Genomic DNA, 19,472 nt, shown 5'->3' with positions numbered 1-19,472 from the left:
TTCAAAACTGATATAATTGAATTACATACGATGAAGAAATTTGGGACCCCCAATAAGATTAATAAAATTCAGAAAGTTTTAAGGATAAATATCACATTTTATCTTTTTTTTGTGTGTACTATTACGTTAATATTTAATTCTGAAAAGAACAAGCAGAGATTTTAATCCTAATCGTAAATCATAATTTATATTTGTAATCACATTTTCCTAAAAAATTTACGACTGTAATTATGCTTAGTAAGTAGTATGTTTAATTCCACGTGCACGTGTCGATCATTATTTATCATTTATCTTTTCCTTTTTTCGTGATCTAGAAATAAATTGTGAAAAGAAAAATCACAGTAGCCTATTTTGATCAAGTTAAATGATTCTATGTGACAGATATCTTGAGACTTTATATATATATATATATATATATATATATGAACCGATGGGAAACTGTCTTAATAAAGATATACGAACCAAAAGAACTTGACAGTACAGCATTTATCATAATCTTTCTTTTCTTTGTTTATTTTTCTCTTTTTTTTTAGTTTGATTGAATTTCGTGCTGTCAAAATAGTTAGCCGTCTGTAAAACAATTTTTCCTTTTTTTTAAGATCCTATGGGAATCTAGACCCTCGACTAGACTAGCTATATATAAAGTAACGCATGAAACACGAAAGAGGGTGAATTTTATGTGGCAATTTATTTATTTCCTGTTATTCCACAAATATTTCATTTAATTTTTATAAAAAAATTATAGCTTTAATTATTTACAATTACTATTTATTACTCCGATAATTAATCATTAAGTTTTTTTTTGTAATGAATTTTAAAAAGATGTTATTTAATAATTTGTGCAAGAGTTTTTTCACTCAGTTATCTGATTTTAATAATAAATGAGAAGATCAATCAATCATTGTTGATTAAGTACCAGCGATTTGCAAATTTGTTAAAGTGTAGTGTTATTATAGATGAGATGTAACATTTTGTTTCCTTTTTCTTCTTAGTAACTGTTAGGTTAATTCCTGTATAAGGAAAGTTGAAGTGTAGGCAGAGATGCTATCGCTTGATTAAAATGAAATTGCAATTTATTTTCTTTGACCATATGGTGATCTGTCACTGATTATGGGCGATGATATTGAAGTATTTATACTGCTCATTGTAATTTTTTTTTAAACTTTAAACAAAATTTCTTCCCTCAACGTGAAAGGCTGCTAGTATTTCGATCACTGAAAGATTAGTCATTTATCAGTAGTATGTGGTTGATCTAACCCACTGTTTCTAATATACTGAAAATAATGTAACGGATGTTGATATTAATAATTGTCCATTTTTAAATAAAATAAGTATTGGTATGCTCAAGAATCAGTTTTGTTTTTTGTTTTTTTTTGTTTTTTTTTTACAAAAAGTCAGTAGCTAGAAATAGATAGGTTTCGATCGGTAAATGGTTATCAACCTTTATAAATTATAATATATATAAAACCAAAGATTACAAAAATTTCTTGATTAGTTCTACACAAGGGGACCGACTTTTCGTTTTTTTTTTATTTTTTCTTTTGTCCTGCTCACACATGCCCAGTCATCATGATCCAAAAAGTAAGTAAGGTTACTTGAATACGCCGAACAATATTGCTAACAACAGATACCGCAGATAAAGAAAGGTTAACGTTTCACTTGCAGCATCATAACGAACCACACTTTTAAGTTGCCCCGCTCAGTTTTTTCAAATTTAAATTCAAGATAAGTTAACAACGACTCAACCAATTTTCATCAAATTTTCTCATGTAAACTTTGATAAACTATTACAATATATCTAAATTTTAATAAAATTTATTGGTAGTTTTATCGATTTTCGACCCACAAACGTTTATACATAGGCCTATAAATAAATAAATATATAAGAAAACCACAGCTTTAAGTGAATGGTATTTTCGTATTCTTTATTCCTCAAAACGTAAAGAAAATTAATTTTCAACTCGACTTCCACCATGTGACCAAAAATAATACCGAACTTTTTTTTTCGAAAAGTCGTTAAAATGCAAAAATTACAAACCGGTTGTAATAAACCAGTATTGGTGGAAAATTCAGATATACTAAGAGCAGTTTAACTTGGCGGGTGACTTTGCCGTGTTACCGTCGTCGAAAATAAAAAATCCAAGAAAGATGTAATTAAACCGTAGAATCATCACCCTTTTTGGGCGTAAAATGTTTAAAATAATACCATTTTCTTATCTTTTCCGTTTTCTTTATGTTGGCGTGATAACACAGTTTTAATTGAACATACTCCTGTAGATAGTAAAACATGGCCGGGAAGAGCAGCCCTCCTGGGTAGGACCATTTCGGCTATCAAGAAGGGAAAATCGGAATGCTCTTATGATCTAGGAGGGACCCCGAAGGATGGGCTTGTTAGAGCCCTAAGCTAGGGGGCGCTTCTACGCCACGACATATGGATGCGTTCGAGGCAACGTCTAGATTAGTTTCGTTAGATTATATTTATAATATAAATAAATATAAATGGTTATATCTGGTTATTTCTCCAACCTGGTTATTGTTAATATCAATATTTCTTGCTACTTCCAGGTGAAAAGCTTGCAAACTTTTGGGGGGGAGAAATGATAAAAGTACAAATTTTAATTTTTTTATTTTAAAACATGCATATTCCCACTTACTTCTTATTATGTATTAAAAATACATCGATTTTTTGCCGATTTGTTAAAAATTTAAGTGATTTTTTTTTTGGGGGGGGGGAGAAATTCGGATAAAGATCCCCATCTAACGTTATGAATGGTTTAAATGACGTAACATCATGCTCTGACACTTGAGTTAATCCTTTAAAATCGTTATTTTTGTTGCCAGATTGGTGAAAATTTGCGTTCCACAGTTCTAATCAAATTTTCTATACCCTGCATAATAGATACTTTTTTCCAAGCATCATCTAATCCTAAATCTTCTCATGACAGTCACGTTGTATGCTACTCCATAGTTTTAAATAAACATGTCATTGAGTTTACCTTCCATATTTACAATAGCTGATTGTAGATGTGCGAGGAATAAATTTCTCTAAGCAATTTATTGCAATACTTCTAAAATCATTGCGGGGCCGCGCAGGTTATAGAAAACTATGATCGCTACTTAAATTTTTATTTCATTTTTATTTTTCCTATCTTTTGTTAACATCATACCTTTATTGCGGTTCAGTTCTTACTTTCTTTTTACATGGAGATTCATTTGTTTCTTATCTTTAATCCTCATTACCTTTATTTTATTAACGTTCATTTTCATTCCGTATTGTTTCTTATTGTAACTTTGATGTCATCCATTACATATCCTGTATTTTTTAGAAATACCATTTCATCTCCGAACCTTATATTATCGATTTTCGTTATAAATACATTTAAACATTCTTCATAGATATTGAACGTATTCAATATTATTCGGTTTAATGAAAAATTTATTTATTTAATACAGAGATTAGCAAAAATATATTTACTAAAACTTTCGATCTTTTTCGCAATTGTACTTTAAATATTACATAATTATGTGTTTATTATTTAAAGACCTTATGGGATATTTGAAATAAACATTTTTTTCAAAGGCAAAACCGGTAAATTATGCAATCCTTTGCCGGCCTTTTTTATTTTGAATCGATTTTGGTTACTTGTTCCAATATGGTAATAACTGAATTACATTATTCTACCTCATTCGATACGCTATGCGCTATTGCGTCGTAGGTTTAAACTAACTTAAAAAATTGACGTTAACGGGGTATGATGTAACTGAAATTAAATTCTCTTATAAAACTTTTAATTTATTCACTTTTATTGCTTTTTATTTTTTGCCGGGAACCCTTTACATTCCCTCCCTATTTATTGGCGATTCATATTTTTTAATTTAAATTTATTGGTTTTACACCTTTATCCAACGGGGTTTTTTTTTAAGTATTCAACAATTTTATTGTTAACAGTAGACAGGTTTTTTACATGTTCACTTATATAAGGTAGTATGTGCGTTACACTCTACGAATGTTCTTAAATGCATTTCCTTCATTACTGATCATATATATATATATATATATATATATATATATATATATATACAAAATGCCATGTTTATTTTTCAATCTGTTACATCTCCATAAATATTAGTTTTATCAAAATGTATATTATTTGTTATATTTTGAACAAGATGGCATTTTATTTAAAATCAGTTAATGTGTTGGATCGTAATTATTAGGTCTGTTATTGTGAAAAATGTATTACTTAATTTGATACAAATTTACAATAATAGAATTAACAATAAATAAAAACAATTAATATTTTATCGAATTGAACGTAAAGTGAACATGAAAACAAACACAAAATTACAACATCAATTTTCTGCTATAACTCGGCTATTTGGTAACCGATATTAAAAAATAGAATGTCATTTTGTTCAAAATAAAAGGCTTAGTAGTTTATCAAATTACATAAATTTTTATAAAACTGATATTTATTTAGAAATAACGGATTTTGTAATTTGTGAGTTCTGATTTTTACTGATTTTAAAACTTTATTACCAAGACGCTTACCAAATATTAATCTGATTCGTCTATCCGAACTTGAGGTATACATTTTTATATAAAAATAACAAAATGGCGGACAGGGGCAGAACGAAGGAGAAATTGCCATTTTTCCTAAGGATAGTTTTTGTTTAGTTTTTCAAGTAGAATCCGAAAAATTATAGCTAACCACCATTTTAGAAACACTCTGTATAAATATTGTGCTTATTTTATTAACTATTAGTAGACCACGCACTGCTTCGCTATTGCTAGATTTGAGTGTCTGTATATATATATATATATAGATTAAATGAATACAATTGAAAGTTTGATAAAACATTAACAAGATGAACATTATGGAACTTCACAAAATTTAACCTTTCCGTTTGTCCCTTTTACCCTTTTTCTCCCCTCTTTCTTTTCCGTCCCACTACCCCAATTTATTATTCCCTTATCCCTTTCCTTTATTACTCTTTTCCTTCCTCTTTTCTTTTTGTACTTTACCTTTCCATTTCCTTTTCCAGTTTTTCCTTTTCCCCATTTGTCTGTTTTTTCCATTTTCCCCTTTTACCTTTTCCGATTTTCCCCTTTCTCCCTTTTTCCCCGCGCTTAAATCAGTCCAGTAGTTTTTTTAGTCTGTAGCAGAGACACACATATTGTAAACATTGAAATTGAATCGTAAAATATTTAGTATAGCGTGTGTTACTTTTACGTCCAACAGATAGCGCTGTTTTTCAAAAAAGGCATGTTTTTACCCGACACAGATGTGACATCTTGGTATATAAGTAGTAGGTATATAAAAACAAGAGCGTATTAGAATGCAACGTTGTGTCAAAATTTCAAAGCAATCGGTGATGAACTTTCGGTGATGTAAGATTTTAAACAAACGATCATTTACATTTTTATTTATATAGATATTTTTAATTTAATTTTTTTTTTAGCTGTTATGATTTTTCTGTATTTCTTTTTATATTAAATAGTTCATCGTTTGAAGCAGTGCAGTAATCTATTGTTCCTATTTCTTCTCAAATGATAATAATAATATATTGCCGTTTTTCTTAAAACAAAATCGATTTTTATCTACTGTAGCTCGATAATTTAGAAATTTCTACCAGGATATAAGAATTTTTAAACCCGTCTTTTCCATATGTTCTTGTTTGTTACGTAATTAATAAACGGCACGAAGGTACTGTCTAAACATAATAAATGTGCACAATTTATACAATATTTAATACACGTCTATTTATTACGTATATACTGTTTATCGCAAAATTAACTAATTGTTTCTGTTAAAAAAAAAAAAATACAAGGATAGTTGCTAATAAAACGTAATTATTTTGTTTACCCAGTTGTTTATAACAATTACAATAAGCTTCTTTCTTTACGTCAGTAGTATTAACATTTTTATCATAATCCTTATTACTCTACATATGGGTTATCGATTTGCAATTTTTATCATTTATTCTTATTGAGTTTCGGTGAACGGTGTTTCGAATTTAATATTTAAAAAATAATCATTTGTTTAAAGTTAACAGTTAAACTTTATTTTTGGTTTAATATTTCAAATACGAATAAATTCATTAGTGCTTTATATTACGTTTACATTTTTTTCGTTCCGGCTGTTAATCTAATTATTATGGAAAACATTGAGTTATTGGAAAGCGACAAAATTTTGTGTGATGTTAACGACAGTACTTGTGATTTATCTAATAATAAAAACATTTCCGATAAAAATTTACTTAAACATTCTAATTTACGTAACATGAATACAAATGTTCATAAAAGCTATCGTGAATGTTTACAAAGCGATATCGATCAAAATGTTCCGAATACAATATTTTTGGATAAATATGTAATTTCTTTTATTAATTCTATGAATAATAATACTAATAATAATTGTGATAATTTATTAAATAATAATAATAATAGTAGTAGTAATTTAACTTCTAGTAACGTTTCATCAAACTATCATTTTATCCACAAATATCGCGTACTTTTATTAATTACAACATTGTTTATTATTATTGTTATTGTTATATGTTTTTAATTATTATTTTATTTATAAAAATACGAAAACAATTTTTGACGAACATTATCTTTATTATATAATTGTGTTTTTTTTAAAGGAAATTCTTCCAGATTTTTAAAGAAATATACCCATAACAGTCGACAATGTTATATTAATTTTAAAAAAAGTTAACTTTTGCATCATTTTAAATGTTTTTGCCGTAATTGATTTTAAGTTTATAAAATTTAAGTGAATTTAGTTTTTTAAAATGATAATTCTTTTATGAAAAATATTTTTCGGTACTTATTACATTATACTAGAATATGAACGTCTTCGTATTTTTTACGGACATTTTTTATCTTTAATACTTTATATTTATTAACTGAAAAACATCTTAGCGGAGCGACAGCATCTAAATGTAACATCCAGACTGCCGCTTTGGAATCCCCAACAAATTTGTCATAAAATGCTTTGAATTATCGGGTTAAATTTTAACAATTTAATACAGCCAACTCCCGATCATCTGTGATAATAACCGGAAAGAGGATAGCGAATAATCCAGAATTATAGCAAAATCGCGGTCGATCAAAAAATAATATTTATTAAAGTAATATTTGTTAAAATGACCTAATATTGTACCGCAGTACAGTCTTTACATGCGCTATTTTATATTAAGGTATAATGATAAATATTAAAATAAAATACTGCACAGTACACTACACTATTACGTACCCGGTAAAAGTAATCGGCAGAAGTTTATTCAAAATACATATTAACACGTAAAAAATTTTCACTAATGCTGTAAGTAAATAGATTTTCATACAGTAATGTACGTGCTAATTAATGTATTAACAAAAACTTATTAAAACTATAGTAGCTAACGAGAGAAAAATATACAGACATTAAAAACAAAAATTAATAAATTGCTTATTTTACCCTTGCAGATTTTTTTTTTAAAGATGTGATTGATTATTATTTTAGTGGCTGAAAACACTTACGTTTATCGAAAGTTTTAGTTGGCATAGCATTATAATATCTCAATGAACTATTACCCTGTCATATCCACATTGAACTGTCTTACAGAATATAATTTCAAATTGAGCACACATTTAAGCAGCAAATGAATGAAGGAGTAAAACCTATCATAGAACGAAAAAAAAACTTTAAATTTTTAGCTTCATTATAAGTTTTTAAAACTTTATTTTTTTACGAGAAGCATCGCAGTTAAATCATTCGCGGATAATTGAAAGTTGACTATAATTAAAAGTTCTATTAATTTATAAGACGTAAAGATTCGTAAAAATTGTACTGGCCGACTCTATAAATAAAATTATCGATGTTCCAGAACCTAATATTAATTAGGGTTAACATTTTATTATAATATCCAATTTAAAAAATCTAGTGGTAATTATAAATTAAAAATAATTAAACATTAACTTAGAATTAGAACATTATAATGTTCCTGAAGTTATTCTAATATTATTCTGAAACACGTTCTAAATACCACTTCTGTACCTTTGACTGCATTTGTAAGCTATGCTGATAAGGTTAGCTGTATTTCACATGCACCTTTTATTTTTAAATTGGACTTCTCTTAGCGAGATTATATTTTATTTTGTAAATAAATGTAAACTGTTTATATTACTTGCACTTTATAAAATATTTATTTTTCATAGAAAGTATATTATTCTTTTGATATTTTAATTATTAATTAATTAAATCTATATATATATATGTATTGCATTGTTCGTTTAAAGATTACTTAAATACGTTTTCAATTACTTATCGATTTAAAATATATTTAATTAGTTATTTCATGAAATGATTGTTTCTATGTATTGATAAGGAGATTATAACGGATTATCTTTTTTATTTATAATTTTTTACTTTGTATTGTTCAGATTTTTTCACAGTGTTTTTTTTCCTTCAAGCAAATGCCGGTGAAGATTCTTTTACTTTCCACTCTAGAAAGAGCTATAACTCTAGAAGGGAAAGTATTATAATCGATCCGATTTTAGCATATGCGATTTTCACCGGATTTTGATGCACGAGGAACCCAAAAAAGCGGATGGAAATTTTCCGGAAGTTTATGATAGTATGTACGTGTTTGTGTTCGGTGTCGGCCTCTAAATCACCTTATATCTCCATAACTACTGGACCGATTTTGACTAAACTCTTGTTAGATTAATTCTATATATGGAGCCGATGCCGTGAAATTTTTAACTTAAAAACGTCAAGTGTGCGAGGCTGTAGAGCAAGGTCATCCTCAGTATCTCGAGATTTCGCCTAATGAAGTTCATACTTTTTGTAGGCAATTTTGTTAACGATTAAAAACAATAATATTTGGCAAAAAAAATTTTTTTTTCGAAATTGCATGCACCCCCCACCCATAAAAACGTGGCCATACTATGTCAGTAGTACCTCTGGACACCACAAGGAGCACTAGTGTCACAGTCCGCCGTCTTGGAATTTCCTTTTTTTTTTACGGGAAATTCCCTTTTCCCTCGTCCTCTTGGACCGGGAAATTTGAAATTCCATAGCGTTGCCGACAAAATTATTGTTTACTGTTTAAATATTAATTATTTAATTTAGTTAATATTTCAGTTGGTAGCACTGACTTACAGTTATTGTAGTCGTTTGCTTTGATGTGACGTCACAGGTAAGCGGTAGAATTAAATAAATGAACAATATTTAAAGTGTAAAAAAAAGTAACTAGGTCTTGCTGGGTCTTGAACTCGATCGCCCGGTCGACTCGATACCTGGTGCGTTAAGCCTCGCGACTACACCGGTCTGCCGACCGTACAAGCGAAATTCGTTCTATATAAGTCGTGAAATTACAATAGTTTAGTTAGTGCCGCTAATACCGCCACACCCGGGCGAATTAAATATGGTATGCCCGCGCGCCCTTTAGTTAAAATCATTAAATTAAAAATTATGGAAAAATTTTATATTTAAATAAAATGATAAATATTTTAAATTAGGTGGAGTGTGTAAGCCGTGCAACAGAAAGAACTGTGTTGTTTTTTGTTTTTTTTTTATATATGAAATACCAAACCTGTCCTCTTGATGTGATTTATATTATGTATTTATTATATTATGATGTGAATAAAAACTTAATTTATATATTTACATTTATTTTTACTAATTCCTTATAATGATTTTTTTACAATAGCGAAATGCTAAAAAAATAATACTTAGCCATTTCCCTGCTTCTCAACGATATTTCTCGATGTGAAACTACAAAATCCTGTACACTACACCACTTCTGTAACTAGCTGTGAAAAATATTAAACGGCTGTTATTTCGGTTAGGGTTATGCGTAACCCGAAGGTTTTTACTTAAATTTTTTTATTACCTTTTAGAAAAAAATGTTTCAGTCTTACTCATTCCATTTAAAATGTTTGGGTTGCTATCTTTAGAGACTTGCGAGTATGATAAACATATATCGTTTCAAGGTAAGAGGGTTTTCTAAATTATTTAGAGTAGCGTTGCCGTAGTTCGTTAACAATCTGTATATTTAATTACACCTTTAGATTTTTATCAACTATTCATAAAAATTTAGGCTATTCAGTTTTACAAACCTAAAACTGAACAGCCTAAAAATTTATGAACTGCCTTTTAAAAATGTACCGGACGTTTTTAGAATGAGGTTTTTAAAAAATAGATCCAAAAAATTCGTGTTTTATAAATAGTTTTCAAAGATTACTTGGCTGATTATAACTAGCGAAATATATCTACATTGTTCAAATTTTCATCATTACGTTCTAAATTGAAAAGAAAAATCTGAAATCTTTAAACCTTTGTATTTTTTTTTGTGAGGAGTTGATATTTCAGCAACTACTATTCTTAGAGATATGAGATTCGATTATGCTGACTTCTTTATGAAATCTATATTTTAATGGAATTTAATTTAGACAATGATCTTTTTTGTTGAAAGATTTTTTTTGCCGACCACAAACACTGAATTTATATTAAGTTGAGATATCTTGAGGATCGCACGGAATGTTCTCGGCCTGACACAGTGACGAAGTTAGTATTAACAAATGACAACATTTGTCAAGTATGATCATTTAGATGGCTTGCTGTGAAGTTTCAGACGAGTACATGTAGTTTGCGGCGATCGATTAGAGCGAAAAAGTTTTGACATTTTCTGAAAAATGAATAAATTTGAAGTTCGAGTTGTTATAAACTACTTTGTTTTAAAATTTTTCATCTTCACTGACGTAGAAAAACACTTAGATTCCACTTTTAAAGAATTCCTTTCCTTTGTTTTTGACGGTAAAAAAGTGGGATGCTGAATTTAAAAGTGGTCATATCGTAAATTTAAGATGATGAAAATCCGAGACGCCCAAAAACCGTTCGATTGGTGAAACATTACGACCAAAAGTTTTAGATTTTCAACGGAAAATCCAAAATGAAGGTATCAAATGAAGGTACTTACTGACATCGCAAACATCTGGATATACCGCGTGCGCTAGATTTTACACTATGTTCTGAGTATGAAAAAGCTTTCCGGTCAATGGGTACCGCGCCAGGCAAGCGAAAACGGTTATATCTGTAGGAAAAGTCACATTTACGGTTTTTTCTTTAATTTCTTGTGTATGTGTGCATAAAAGGGCAGGACCGTCATCGGGGAGTTCCACTACTGGACCGATAAAATGGTATTATCCTGGCTAAATATCCATTTCTGGACATTTTCAGATAAAAAGAAATTATTGTATCAGCACAACAATGAGTCCATACAAGCGTCTCAGGTTGCTGCAAAATTTCTACACTTTGAACTGCAAAGTGACTTAAATTTTGCCAAGTGACCTACACAAATTATTAGGTGTCCATCATTGATTACCTCTTGTGTAAAAATATTTTTTTTTGAATGTTGAAAATTGATATAACGAAAGTTAACTTGGAAATTTAACTTTAGAAATTAATACTAACGAATCGGGATTTTCCGCTAGTGATCGGTACATTCCGGTGCCTACGTATTGATTATAGTTCATTATTTTATGAAGAAAAACAATCACATAGATAAATAAAATATTGTAAAAAAAATATTCTTAAAACACTACTTTTAAATTACGCACTACTAAAAGGTAAAAAATGATTTTAGGACGGTATCTCAGAATGGATTTGATAAGCTTTGATGGAGATATATACGATTATATGAAAGTCAAAGCTTCATATTAAAAATTTGATGTTTTTGCCGATTTTTTCTTATGCGTGTTTGCACCCCAGTCTTTAGGTCATTCATCACGCATAAGAAAAAATTGGCAAACATATCAAATTTTTAATTTGAAGCTATGACTTTCACGTAACCTATTACCATCAAAGCTTGTTGTCAAATCCATTCTGAGATATCATCCTAAAATTATTTTTTACATTTAAGAGTGGTGCTTAAAATTTATTTTACATATTTTTTATTTTCTACTTTTTTGTGCATATAATATATGAGTATTTTTAAAAAGGTTTTTTTATATATTTTTTTTATTTTCTACCTTATAAGTTTATACTTTACAGCTGCGCTAGCACACAGGTTTTGAGTCGGGGAGGGGAACCTCCATCCGCTCCAATCATCACTGGGAGCGGATGGAGTATCGTTGAGGGGGTCAAAAAAACATTTCAGAGCGCTAGGACCGACCGTTTTCGAGATATTTTAGATTTTTTCGAAAAGAGATATTTTCGGAAATGCCGTTTAGTAGGGATTTTTTTTTAACCTCCGGAACTACCGTTATGTATTGCTTCAGAGGATTAAATGAATGATTTGTAGCGTATATGAAAATGCCATGCCTAACCAGGATTCGAACCCGGGACCTCCGGATGAAAGACCGAGACGCTACCATACGCGCCACGAAGGCCGGCCGTTTAGTAGGATAGGATTAGTAAATTAAATCATATTAGATAATAATGGATAATAGAAATATAATTTATTAACTTTTGTATATTTATTCTTAATTTTAATAAAGTTTTGTAATGATTATTCCAAGTTGTTGCGCAAAACCTTGAATGTAGAAAAAAATATTAATGTGCAACCCTTAACCGAATTCTATACCTTTCTTATGTCGGTATGTGTTCTACCAACTGAGCTGTTGAGGTTACAAATATGTAATATTTATTTACCTTATTTTTTATTTATTTCTCATCTTAGTATTCTTTAAATTAATCCTATTTTTATTTAATTGTATTTTCAAGCATAAAATTAGTTTAATTTATTTTACTACATAAAGATGGCAACAAATGTTTCATTTTTTTAAATACTAACGTTAACATCTGTTAAAAGCTTAAAACATTTTATTGGTAAACCCAGATATGAAAGTAACATTAGTTTAAGTTTCCTTTTTTTAAACTTTTATCGATTACATTCCTTGTAACGTCTTATCCCTGTATATATTTCGTATTTTTGTCTTTCCATCTTTTTATTTATCATCCCTTCTGTTTATTTTTTCTTTTTTTTTACAACCGACTTTTTTACATATGTAGAAACAAGTAGATTAACATGTCAAAGGTGATTCGTATCACCGAAACCTTACCCTAGGCATGTTTAAACATCCTACTTTTTTTTGAAACCATGACTTTAGCTATGTCCTTTTTCTTCATGCGTATTTTTTTCAATTCTATTCCTTCTTTTATAAGATTTGTTTGAATATAGGGAGGGTTATCCCTTTATAAAATTTATTTCCCATGAGGTTTTTACTATATATATAAAAATGAAGTGGACTGTAAATATAAATTTAAAAGTAAATATTATATATTTCTTAATATGTATTTTAATATTTTCGGTTGTTAAAGAATGTTTTATATCTAACAAACGAATTATGAATAAGTTATGGTAAAAAAGGGTTCAAAATGTTTTGCCTTAATTGTAAAATAATTAAAATTAACAAATTTTAGTCAAAGATCATAAAATTTTAAACAATACCGTGTTGAATAAATAATATAAATGAACCGATTTCGAAAATGAGAAAGAAATAATAGACGAGAACCTGCATTATTCCTACTTTTCTACTTGGGAGTCTATAATCAAATCTAACTGAACTAAACTGAAAATATATTTCTATAACTCATGATACCGTACTCCTAATTTACAACGATAATTATTACAATGAGTTGTTCATTTTGAATTTATTCATCTACCTCCTTTTGATGCTTCTCATCAGCCTCAGATACTGGTCGACCACTACGAGATTCATCCTTAATATTCGCTTTACCAGCTTAACAGTACTTCAATCAACAAAACGATTATAAACGGCTTTTAGACGACGATGAATTCAATCACTGTACGTTGTTTTAGACTCATTGACGTAGCGTACTCGACTCTATAAATATGGCGACTTCTTTTTCCTTTTTAATATTTTTTATTAATCGAGTTCTATACGATTAATTGAATATTAATTTAAACCTTCTCCTTCCCCTTAAAAAAAAAATACTCAGTATTTCATGAATTACAAATTTAATTTTCAATTATTTTTTATTTAATTTTTTCCCAGTTGTACAATAGAATTTAAAAAAATCCCTTTCGGCTCGCTGGAAGGTGGAAGTAGATTTCACCGGTGCTAAGTAGGGGATAAAAAAGATTTCCACCGTAAAGTTGAGAAAAACTTCAAATTTACTCAATACGACGATGGTTGCATGTGAAAAAAGTTTCACATGTCTAGCATATTTTAGGCCCCCTCTTCTTACAATTCCAGCAACATTTTGGTCATCCCTTGCCGTAAGGGTTGGTCATATCAAACGTTTTTTCACACAAATGATTTAGGTAATGTTTTAAGGACTAATGAGCACTTTATACCGATTCGATACTGTGCCTATTAACGGAGGTATGATTTTTTTTTGTCTTCGAAACCCCATTTTTTCCACTTCCTGGGTTAGTGGTTGGTGATATCAAAAAACATTACTTAAATAAGTTTTAGGCCCTTATCCAAAGAATAATAGGAATTTTAAACGAATTCGATATTTTACTTAATAAGAAATTTATAGCGATATTTTGTTTTTTCGAAAAAGCCCTCCCATTTCGACCCCCACGGTCCAATTTTGCCCATTAACGAACTTGACCGAGATTTTGGGTCGTTATATTTTATTATCAATTTGAAAGTAATTGTTGCGAAATTACGGCAGTTATCGTGTCCACTAGAAAGTAAAATATATATATATATATATATATATATATATATATATATTTATATATATACTTATGAAGTGACGGTGGTTTTGGGGTCTGGTGGATATGAAATGCGAAGATATATCGAAACTTTCCGGAAGTCGAATCATGGTACTCATTACAATAGGTAGCTTTCTTATGAATCTACCCAAAAGTTTAGTAAATACTGAATTAAAGATTTCTAATATTCGGAGTTGCTTTCTTTGATAATAATGATGTGCATCGTCCAACGATCTCTACGGTGAACGAACTGTTACAAATTTCGGGTTGAATATCACTTACATTTTGATGAACTACGTATTGATTAACAACAGAATATTTCATGTTTTGAAGAAAGTAACGATAAAGAACTTTACTCTTCATATTTCCTAATTAGCCTGGCAAGTGATGATTGCTATTCTTGAGAACGGGTATACTATTTTCATTTTGTACTTATACATTGAATATTATAACTGAATGGTACCCAACAGTTTTTAATACATTAATTAAAATAATTGTTGGACATTGAGAAGTGGTGGGAGAACTCGTAATAAGGTTTGATTGTGGCCTGTCATTTAATCAGTCGTGCATAGCATTTGTTGGGAGCAATATCGTCTTCGCTTCAACAGCGAACAGTTGTGTTTTAGTACTTGTCGGGAGCAAGATCGCCTCCGCCCGCAAGTCAGTCGCGTTTAGTATTTGTTGTAAGGCTGCTCCGTCAGCGACTGTATCGTTAAGTGCATTTACTATGTCTTGCAGTTTAGTGAATGTTACTTTAAATTAAATATCGTTTATCTTATGTATCAAGTATCTTCATTCTCATACCGGTCCAAGGGATTGTTCCAGCCCTAGCATTATCCTATACAGTCCACCATCTCCAAATCAACATAAATTATTTACCTAATTGGTTCCTATCATTCATTACTCAACATTTATTTTAATTTTTCGAAGTAAACTGCACGTTTGTATGGTCCTCCGATTTCATTATTTCTTTGTTCCTAATGCTTCACTAACGAAGCTTTTTATATAGCTCATTTTTTTTTCAGGTAAAGGAGATTTAATTCTCTCATTTTAAGTTCAGTCAATAATAATGTACGAACATCATTAAAAAAATTCTAATATAAATTTTTAAAGTAGAAATATTTTGACGTATTCCATCTTTAATGAAATTTTTCATTAAGAAAATTCACGTATTTCACGAAGACGTGAAGTCTTCGTGAAACGCCTGTTATGTGAAACATAGTTGAGGACAAACATATTTATTATTTATAAGATGAACAATTAGTTGTTATTTTAATTAATTTTAACGTATAACATGTGTAATCTTTTCTCTTTTTATTAGTAAATATTGTTAAATAAGTTCATTATTTATTTGCATTTTTTTCACGTTATTTTTTTTTAGTAATGCCTTTTTTTAATATAGTCATCCTGTTCACTTTAAATGAAAGACTTCTTCCTTCCTACGATAGTCTGTACTTGGTTTTCAATTATACCGAGGGTGAGGAGGGATCAACCCTGTATATACAATCTGTGTATGTATATTAGTGCGAGTGAGGGAAATAGAAAACTGTAGTAATACCCACCTTATTTATTCATTCTTTTTTTTTACATTTCCCTTAGACCCAAACCAATCGTAACTTCATTGATTGCTTTATTTTTCTATTGACATAAAATGTGTTTCACTCTTATCCAATTATTTGTGTTGTTTTTTATTTTACTTTGTTTTTTATTTATTTTTAAGTTTTAATTATAAAATGATTTTATAAAAATATTCTTCCGATTTCGGATAGAAATTAGCTGTTGTAACAGCAATTCTTTGAATACATACGAAGCAGACTCAAGTCTGATTAAAATTACAAGCTGTTTAAAATGTTATTGTTCATTTACGTTCTCGATTTATTTCAGATATTCAAATTCAATTAATGTTAGCCTCGGAACTGTTCCGCTTCTCTAGCAACAAATAAATTTCAAAGTAATGCTTGTTGTTTTCGACTTGTTCATCAAAATTACTTTTTTTTCCCCTCCTACCGCCTGAGCTGGACACTGCAGGATTAAGCTTAGCACAGCTCAGGACGTTGTCCTTTTAACTCAAACGGGCCTTCCCGTCCGCCGGCAGTACATTCGATACGACAGTTCAGCTGGCCGGTTTGTATTATTTTTATTTTTGCCGGCCTCTAACCTTTGAAATGAGGTTGCCAAGCCCGACTATGTCGTTCCTGGGTCTCACCCCAAAGACCGGGTCTCGGTCTTTATAGCTCATGCCTCTACCATGTACGCTCCCTAGAGAGCGCTGTGGTGGGTCTGGGTCTTTTCTTTCCTGCAGGGGGTTTGGAATCGCCCTTCTTCTACAGTGTGTGTTTTGTCTGTAGGGCTATCCCTCACCCCTCGCCATTTCGTCCTCCCTGGCCTTCTGCTGCAGGATTTGTGTAGTAAGCCTTGCAACGGCTTTAAAATTCTCCTCGTTGTTCAACATGGTTTCAATTAAAGTATCAGTTGTGAAAGGTCCGGTTATTTGAGGGCACCGACGACGCTCGTCTTCCCACTGTTGACAGTCGAACATGACATGTTCAAGGGTGTCTGTTTCTCCACAGTAACGGCAGAGGTCATTTTCTGACCTTTTTCTTCCGTAGAGGTACGCCCTGAACACACCATGTCCTGTCAGTAGTTGGGTCAACCAATAGTTCAGTTCTCCGAACTTACGGTTGACCACAGGTCAATCTGCTTATAAGGCGATGAGTCCATCGCCCTTGCCACTCCTGTAACATTCGTCTCCGTGCCTCAGTCTTGTCCATTCCTTCTTGTACATTTTTCTTCATGTGGGCCATCTGTTGAAGGGGAGGCATGCCAGCCAAAACTAGTGTAGTCTCAGTCGAAACCGAGGAGTACGCGGAGATTACTCGTAGAGCGATCCGTCCCTGCATTCCTTCTAGAACATCAAAATTACTTATATTGTTTTACCCTCAATTATGAGATATAAGAAGTACCAGACTTGACTGTTTGAGCTCTTTAGATCCTGGTCGAGTTTTTTCTACAATTACTGGATAAAAAACGGGATCATGTAACAAATATAAAAGAAGACCGTCCATCTAGACAAATATTCAGGAAATAATTTTTCTAGATAATTAAATTTTTTATGTATATAAATCCAGTGAGAATTTAATCAAACTCCAAAATTATCAGGACACCATTGGGAAGGATGAGATCAAGGATAGTGGAAAAGAAAAGGATGGATAATAACAAAGGAATGATCTATCAACAAACGAACCATAAAAGAGAAGAACAACCATCACCGAATTGAGTACATCTAGGTCCATAGAAGTAGGAGATTTATCTCGTCGATAATTTGTTATGAAGCTGGAATGTAATATCGCTTGATGTTAGTGTTCATTTGTTTTTGTTCTGCTACTGTTTTAACCCCCAACATATATTTATTTCAGTTACAATCTTAAGAATCTTTACCTAAACTTGAATGTCTAAATACATGTTTCATAGATTTAGTTCCGTATCTTTAAAAAATTCTGCCGAAAATTTGTGTACTTTTCTATTTGTCTAAAGACCTTCTCATTTCTAACTTTATCAACTTACCTAATTTTCAAAGTCCTCTTGTAGCATTACATTCAAAGGTTTTTGAAAAAAAAAGAAAGTGATGAAATGTTCTTTCAAAAATGAATTATTATTTTAAAGACATAACTGCCTGGAAGATACAACAAGAAGAAAACTCCATTTTTTATTTTATTTTTTAATTGTAATTCCTTATTTATATTTTCTATTTGAAAGATTTCAAGATTGTTTTTAAATTTGTTACGTGTAAATATATTAACTAATTCCAATAAGAATTTGGCTATAACGTTCAACGGTTCAAATAATTTTTTTTTTTACATGTATGTAATTCCAGAGATGGGTGAAGAAACCCATCTCTTTAGGCCATAACATTGTTTTTGGGTGTAAACTATTTTTTTGTTTTTCTGGTTTCTCTTTTTTACATATTTCATAATTATTACCTGCTAAACTCCAAATAGTTTTAAGAATTTCTTCAATTTTTTCAACCTCTAGTATTTCTCTATTTTAATATTTACTGCCTTATTATAATCTTTATTATTCATTACCTTAAATTTTTATTTTACTTAAATCTATCTCAAACTGAATTTTTCTTGCTTAACATTCATTATATATTCTAATTTACGAGGGCGGTCTGAAAAGTAACTTACTTCAGATTTTATTAGAATATTATTTACGGTCTTTTATTTCTGTTCTAAAGACTCTGTTAGAATCCAGTTCCTCCAATGAAAAAGAAAACACCTAATTTAGTATAAATGTTAAACTTGTATTTAAGCAAACTATAATTACTATTTTTTAAAACCTCTTCTCTGTGTTTCTGAAGGTTGTTTTACATAAGCATCTATCTTCTTTTAGATTTTCTTTGTACGATTTTACAATCTCACAGAAATCTAAGCTTACTAAATCCTCTTAATTTTTTCAAACTGTATAAAGAAGCTATTTCTACCGAGTACGGTATTTTATCGATCTTTACAAGTAATTTAGTATTTAAAGAAAATGCTTAACTTTTTGGACAGACCAGTTGTAATTATTCTGTTGTTACTAAACCATATCTTTAAAAGACAAAAATCTTTTAAAAATTATCGTACGGAAATAGTCAATAAATTTAACCTTTCAAGGAAAATTATGTAAATAAAATGTTTAAAATAATAGGTTAAGTATTTTATTTTCATCACCTTTGAAAATTACGGTTAAAAATTTGGTTAAGAGTTTATGAAAAATTTAACCATAGTAGAGAACTGATTTAACTTCAG

At 30.1% G+C, this 19,472-nt stretch overlaps 1 protein-coding gene across 1 annotated transcript in view; it reads left to right on the top strand.

Moving 5' to 3' along the window:
• The window catches only part of LOC142331610 (protein sprint-like), a 747,263-nt gene that overhangs the window by 197,764 nt on the left and 530,027 nt on the right, over positions 1-19,472 (top strand). The window lies entirely within an intron of this gene.

This window comes from Lycorma delicatula, chromosome 10 (assembly GCF_047948215.1).
Source record: "Lycorma delicatula isolate Av1 chromosome 10, ASM4794821v1, whole genome shotgun sequence".
NCBI lineage: Eukaryota > Metazoa > Arthropoda > Insecta > Hemiptera > Fulgoridae > Lycorma > Lycorma delicatula.
This window is presented reverse-complemented; position numbering and strand designations above follow the sequence as displayed.